Source organism: Myotis lucifugus, unplaced genomic scaffold (assembly GCF_000147115.1).
Source record: "Myotis lucifugus unplaced genomic scaffold, Myoluc2.0 scaffold_97, whole genome shotgun sequence".
Taxonomy (NCBI): Eukaryota; Metazoa; Chordata; class Mammalia; order Chiroptera; family Vespertilionidae; genus Myotis; species Myotis lucifugus.
Genome location: NW_005871145.1, coordinates 1,950,837 through 1,958,630, shown reverse-complemented (window position 1 = coordinate 1,958,630; position 7,794 = coordinate 1,950,837). Strand labels below are relative to the sequence as shown.

The following is a 7,794-nucleotide window of genomic DNA, read 5'->3' as shown; positions in this document are numbered from 1 at the left end:
GAGACTATATCTACCTATGTATATTTTCCTATACACATAATATCTACTATGATCTTTAGGAGTTTCCATAAGATACACATTTGTCCAATATTGGTCATGTGCTAAATTTGTCATCCTGCATCAACTGTAGACATAATGGCTTTAAAAGGAATATGTTTTATTTTTTTAATTCTACCATAAAATGTAGTAATATTTATTGAACACTTTTAAAATTAATATTTGTGTATTACAAACAAAATTGCAATGTCTATATTATAGAATACTTATAAGTATATGAATATATGATTATGAAACATAAACCTTAATAAATGGCATCTGAAATTCTTGTAGGCGATACCTTAACATGACAAATCAATGTGAGTTTTAGTAAATTAAATTAAAGGAATATGATTTAAATGAGGGGATTCTAAATGTTTCTACACATAATTGGAATTTGGATTTTAAAAATTCTATTATGTAATTAACATAGGTTCATGTCACATTGTGTGATTATAATTTAGTAAGTGCAATTATGAAATTGTCATTGCATAAAAGACAACAGAAAAGCTTAACAGTGAACTACAAACCTAATGCCTACAGTTTTCAACATTTTTTATATTTACTGCCTTTTTCTTTGTTTATATCCATATCATTACATAAAACAGAGTTTGCCACCACTGGACTTACTGGCATTAGGGGCTGTAAAATTCTTTGTTGGGGGTATACACTAACACAGTAGGATAATTAGCAACCTTACTAGACGCCAACCATGTATACCAGTAGCACAGCTCCTTCAGTTGTGACAACCAAATAGCTTCCAATATTATCAAATGTTAGAGGGGGGAAAATTTCCCCCAGTGGAAAACACAAAACTCTTTCTCCAACTCTATTCTTGTCTCTGTTTTTATTTGTGGGAAGTGGACTATTTTAATATAGCCTAACTGGTATATTAGGATTTATTTTATTTATACCAACATTGTATACAAAAAAAAATTGCTTGCCCTAACTGGTTTAGCTCAGTGGATAGAGCATCAGCCTGTGGACTGAAAGGTCCTGGGTTCGATTCCGGTCAAGGGCATGTACCTTGGTTGCGGGAACATCCCTAGTAGGAGGTGTGGAGGAGGCAGCTGATCGATGCTTTTTTCTCATCAATGTTTCTAACTCTTTATCTTTCTCCCGTTCTCTCTGTAAGAAATCAATAAAATATATATATTTTTAAAAAATTGCTAGTTGTTACTACATAAAAGCTATTGAATATGTGAATGTCTTTATCCAGAATAGGTTTTCTGATAAACTTGGATGGACCAACGAAACCTAACAGTGCTAACAGAATTCATTCTAATGGGAATCACAGATCACCCTGAGCTGCAGGCCACCTTCTTTGGGGTGTTCCTCATCATCTATGCAGTCTCCGTGGTGGGCAACTTGGGCATGAATCATCCTCACCAAGATGGACTCCAGGCTTTCAGACAACCCATGTACTTCTTTCTCAGACACCTGGCTTTCACTGATCTTGGTTATTCAACAGCTGTGGGACCAAAAATGTTGGCAAACATTGTAACTAGACAAAAGACTATCCCCCTACAATTGGTGTGCAGCCCAGCTAGCCTTCTTCATCTTGTTCATCATTAGTGAACTTTTCATTCTGTCAGCAATGGCCTATGACCGCTATGTGGCCATCTGTAACCCTCTGCTCTACACAGTCATCATGTCACCAAGGGTATGCTGGGCACTGGTAGCGGTCCCCTATCTCTACAGTGCTTTTCTCTCTCTGATAATCACCATAAAGATTTTTATTTCATCTTTCTGTGGCCATAAAATCATTAATCATTTCTACTGTGACAATCTTCCCTTGTTGACACTGATATGCTCAAGCACACGTGACATTGAGTTGATAATACTGATTTTTTCAGTGTTTAATTTGGTTTCATCTCTGCTGGTGGTCCTTGTGTCCTACATACTGATCCTCCTGGCCATCCTCAAGATGCACTCTGCAGAGGGCAGGCACAAGGCCTTCTCCACCTGCGGATCTCACCTGACAGTGGTGGTTGTATTCTATGCAACTCTATCCTTCATGTATATGCAGCCCAAGTCCAGTCATTCCTTTGACAGTGATAAAATGGCCTCTGTGTTTTACACTTTGATCATACCCATGCTGAACCCCTTGATCTACAGCTTGAGAAACAAAGAAGTGAAAGGTGCCCTGCATAGGCTATGGAAAATCCTGAGCAAGCACCCCAGGTAAAGTTCAATATCAAATGTATATACCATAAATTAGGTTATAGAAGCTGTTCATGATACAGAAAGCCTTAGAAAGCAGTAATAGGCCTGGGAAACTAGAAATGTTTTCTTGTTATCAACTTGTAAATGTTCACCTAATAATAATTGTTCTCATATCAGCTGCTGGTTGGTACAATATCTGCAAATCAATAAATATGACACACTATGTAAATAAAATGAAGGATAAAAATCACATGATCAGATCAATAGGTGTAGAAAAAAGTATTTGATAAAATCCAGCACCCATTTATGATAAACACTCAGCAAACTCAGGATAGAGTGAAGATATCTCAACTAAATAAAGGCCATATATAAGAAACCATAGCCAACATCATATTCAATGTGCAAAAGGTACAAGCATTTTCTTTCAGATCAGGAACAAGACAGGGATGTCCACTTTCACCAATCTTATTCAACTCATTACTGGAAGTCCTCGCCACAGCAATCAGACAAGAAGAAGTAAAAGCCATTTAAATTGGAAAGAAGTAAAATTGTCATTATCTGCATATGACATGATACCATATACACAGAACCCTAAAGATTCCACCAAAAACTTACTAGAACTGATAAGTGAATTTAGTAAAGTAGCAGGATACAAAATAAATATCCAGAAATCAATTGCATTTTTATATACCAATTATGAACTATCAGAAAGGGAAACTAAAAAACAATTCCATTTACAATTGCTTCAAATAGAACAAAATACCTAGGAATAAATTTAACCAGTGATGCAAAGAGACCTGTACTCTAAAAATTATAAGGCACTGAAGAAAATAATTTAAGAACATGCAAATAAGTGGAAGCATATACTGTGTTCATAGGTAGGAGGAATTAACATAATTAAAATATCCATAATACCCAATCTACAGATTCAACACAATTCTTATCAAGACATCAATGGTGTATTTCACAGAACTAGAACAAATATTCCAAAAATTTATATGGAACCACTAAAGACCCTGAATAACACAGTGATTTTTTGCGAAAGAACAAAGTTGGAAGAATTAGGCTACACAATATCAAATTATAACAAGGCCATAGTTATCAAAATAGCATGATATTAGCATAAAAACAAATTAATTTTCTATCTATTAATAAACACAAGTAAAATTGCTTTAAACTGTCAATTACATAGAAATATCTGTAAAATCTTAAAAGAAAAAATCTAATGAATGCTTTGCATGGCTTTATTGCTAGAAACTACAAAAACATTACCGAGTTATTAAAGAAAACATAAGTGTAGCAATATGTTATGTCCATTGGGTCTCAGAAATAAATGTGATGAGGTAAATACAGTACTCCCTAAATTTTCCCATAGGTTAATGCAGTAACAATCAAAATTTCAGTATTTTTTAATACTTGAGTTGATATCAAATGTATGTGGAAATGCAAGTGTTCTAGAATAATCAGGCAATATGTTAGAAAAAAAGAATATAAGTAATTTCCAATAAAAGATACCAATACTTTAAATAAAACTAGATTATTTTTCAGATTTAACCCATTTTAATACCTTAATCAATAAAGAAAAAAGTAGATTTTAAAAAATTGCACATATGAATAGAAAGACCAATAAAATGAATAAAAATAAAGTGTAAAAATAGACTCACATTTGTAACTTCACTTGATTTAAACAAAAGCTGCACTGCAATGTAGAAAAAATAAAGAAGAGCTTCTTAGTAAATAGGTTCCCTATGTAACACATGAACCTTAGTCATTTGCTTGTATCATGTGTAAAAATTAATTGAGATATATTATGAATATGCATATGAAAACTAAAACTATGACATTTCTTAAAAAAAGTGAAATAATACCTTGCAAAGATATGATAAAGAGGGTACAAAATATAATAATGCTAAAATAGATGAATAGCACTCTAACTAAAATTAAAACTTGTAATTTGGGAGATTAAACTGTTATCGGAGATAACATTGGCAAATATGTTCTCCCATGCAGTGGGCTTTCTTTTTGTTTTTGTTGATTTTTTTTTTTTTTTTTTTGCTGTGCAGAGAAACTTTTTTTTTTAATGTAATCCCATTTGTTTATTTTCACCTTAGTTTCCATTGCCTTAGGAGCTTTATCAGTAAAGATATTGTTATGACAAATGTCTGTTATTTTGCTGCCTATGGCTTCTCCAAAATTTATAGGAAACTCATACAACTTAACAAAAGGAAGATAAACAATCCAATCAAAAAATGGGCAAAGGACCTAAATAGACACTTTTCGAAAGAAGATATGCAGAAGGCCAAGAGACATATGAAAACATGCTCAAAGTCACTAATCATCCGAGAGATGCAAATCAAAACAACGAGGTACTATCTCACACCTGTCAGAATGGCTATCATCAACAAATCAACAAACAACAAGTGCTGGAGAGGATGTGGAGAAAAAGGAACCCTCTTGCACTGCTGGTGGAAATGCAGACTGGTTCAGCCACTGAGGAAAACAGTATGGAGTTTCCTCAAAAAAATAAAAATGGAACTCCCATTTGACCCAGTAATCCCACTTCTAGGAATAGATCCCAAGAAAACAGCACCACCAATCAGAAAGGATATATGCACCCCTATGTTCATAGCAGCACGATTTATAGTAGCTAAGGTTTGGAAACAGCCTAAGTGACCATCAGCAGATAAGTGGATTAGAAAACTGTGGTACATCTACACAATGGACTACTATGCTGCTATTATCATTTGTAACAGCATAAATGGAACTGGAGAGCATTATGCTAAGCGAAATAAGACAGAGAAAGATAAATATCACATGATCTTACTCATTAGTGGAATATAATGAACAACATAAACTGATGAACAAAAATAAAACCAGAGTCATAGAAGCATTGAACAGGCTGTCCAACCTATGAGGGAAGGTGGAGGGAGAGGTGGTAACAGATCAACCAAAGGACCTATATGCATGCATATGAGCATAACCAATGGACACAGACGGGGTGGGGGAAGGGCATGTGCTGGGGGGTAGAGGGGCTGGGGATAGGTCAATGGGGGAAAAGGAGACTTATGTAATACTTAAAACAATAAAGAATTTAAATTTTAAAAAACTTGTATTTATGAAAATATAGCATACAAAAAATGAAAGAACCTGCTTGAAAAACATGTACCCTATGAAGTACAGATACCAGTCATTTGTAAAACAACAACTTGCCTAACTCCTAAAATCAGTAAACCTTTTGGAAGCAAAGAGAGGGGCGGGGCGGCAGCAAACACACCTGAGGAAATATTTCACAAGAGAGGATATCAAAGCAGTGAAAAGACACATCAATGTTTTCCCCCAGATCATTAATCATTAGACAAATGCAAGTATGACTATACTGTGATATCACTACCTACCCTTCAGGATGGCTAAAATTCAAAAGTTTGAACAATAGTTCCAAATGTTGATTAGAATGTGAAGAAACTAGAATGATTTTACTTTGAGAGAGTAAATTGTTATAAACACTGTGGAAAAATAAGGCAGTGAAAACTAAAGTTTAGTATGTGTATTCTCAATAATGCAGCAATTTTATTACTAAGTAATCATGCCTACTAGAGGATAAGTAATAGCATGTTTTGGCAGAGGTTATTATTATAGATGTTAAATTTTAAAAATCCAGATGCTTGGGGTAAATATATCATGGGCCCTGAAAAGAAAGATTCCTTTGATATGAACCCTAATAACAGAGTTTATCTGCTGAGCTGGACTCCCCATGGTCAACTGAGGGCTTAAATTTTATGAATAATAAGAGTCTAGCAGCCATTTCCAATAGGAGATGCTCAAGTACTCAGTATACCAAGAACAACCTCAGAATAAACTCTTGGCTTCCCACACTATGTCCTGCTTTTTTATGCCATCTGGGTCCATCACTGAAGGGAAGCCCTGGTTTTGTCTTTTGACCAATATCCTGAGACATGCCTGGTTTAATCAGAACTACATAAATTATATCCTCATTTGCATTTATGTGGACCAATTAAAACTATATAATTTGAAAACCTCATTTACAGGAGACCAAAATAGGAACTATGGGTGAGAAAATTCTCTATAAAATGTGACTTCTCTGGAAAATATAGGTTTCTCCCTGAATCTGTGTCTCCTAGGATGCACAAATACATGCTTTTATTCCTTATTACAGTCTAAAATCAATTTTGGTTGATAATATAATGGCATGTTCAAATAATGTATACTACATGAAAGGGTTAAAGAGATTAAAACAGGGCAGAGAAAGACATATGTGCTTAGCAGATATCTTGCAGAAAGCTTGCAGCCTTGAGCACAGCATAGCTCAGATAACCAGAAGACACCTGGCATGGGAGGAACCAAGGACCGACCAGACCTTTATGTCAGCAAAGCCGCTTGCAGCCCGCAAGGATTAATAAAAACCTATCTCTCCCTGCTCTCTTCACTGATGCCTATCTCAGTCTCAGTCCATCTGCACCCAGGTGGTCAGAATAAAATCTTTTTTGATACATTATGGCCTCATGTCATAGGTGTGTGACCCTGTACCACTCCGAACCTTCCACTGCACACAAAGTGATAACTATATAAGATTTAAAAAGATGGATTGAGCTTCTTTAAAAAAAATCTGTTCATCAAAATGTATAGTGTGAATAGGGAAACTCTCATAATGAAAGAAAATATTTTATCAGAATTACATAATCAGATGTATATATCTGACCTCATATGAAAACTATAAAAATAATTCTTACAACTGAAAAAATAGTTGACATGAAATACGATATAAAGGTGACAAAAGATATGAACAAACACTTTTCAAATAAAATATAAATCCAGCCATTAAACATATGAAAAGATTTTCAATTTCATTCAGCATCAGGAAAATGCAAATTAAAATCACTATGATATCCAGCCACATCATCCAGAGTGGTTATGGAGAAAACAGGGGAAAGTATTAAATCTTGACAAGGATATGGATTGATCATAACTATTTGTGATACCCAACCCAGGTTCAACTGCCTGCAGCTCGAGAACCAACAACAGAGAGACAAGGTTTGGTGAAAGGAAAGAGGTTTTACTCAAGAGTAGGCAGTTTGAGAAGGTGGCAGACTAACGTTTCAAAGACCATCTTAACAATTGGACTCAGGCAGGGGTTTTTATAAAAAGGGAGGGAGAAGAAAATAAACATAACAAAGGAGAGGTTTGAGAGTTGTCTGCTGAGGAGACTGTGTACAAATCAGCACAGTCTGTTCTGATAACAGGTCAAGCCATGGTCTGGTCTGCATCATCCTGTTTTTTGTGTGTGTTTTTTAAATGATTGAAGGTCAGCAAACCACCTGGAGCCGAAATGTCTGGAAATTGAAGTCTGCTTCTTTTGAAGTTAGTTCCTAGAATTTTTAAGCAAACAGTTACATATTAGTTAACAGGTCATCCTTTACAAAAACAACCTTAATGGAATGGTGGGTGGGTTACCTTTGCACCGCTGTTGGGAACATGCATTGATGTAACTGAGATAGGCTGAATCACTCTTAAATGAATCTTTCAGTTACTTATTGACCCTCTCCTAGATAAGATTAAAGTTTCCCTTCAGGTACT

The 7,794-nt window shown here is 35.0% G+C and overlaps 1 pseudogene; it reads left to right on the top strand.

Annotated features, from left to right (window-relative positions):
* The first annotated feature begins 1,278 nt into the window (after positions 1-1,278).
* On the top strand, positions 1,279-2,224 carry LOC102427648 (annotated as a pseudogene).
* Positions 2,225-7,794: the final 5,570 nt, after the last annotated feature.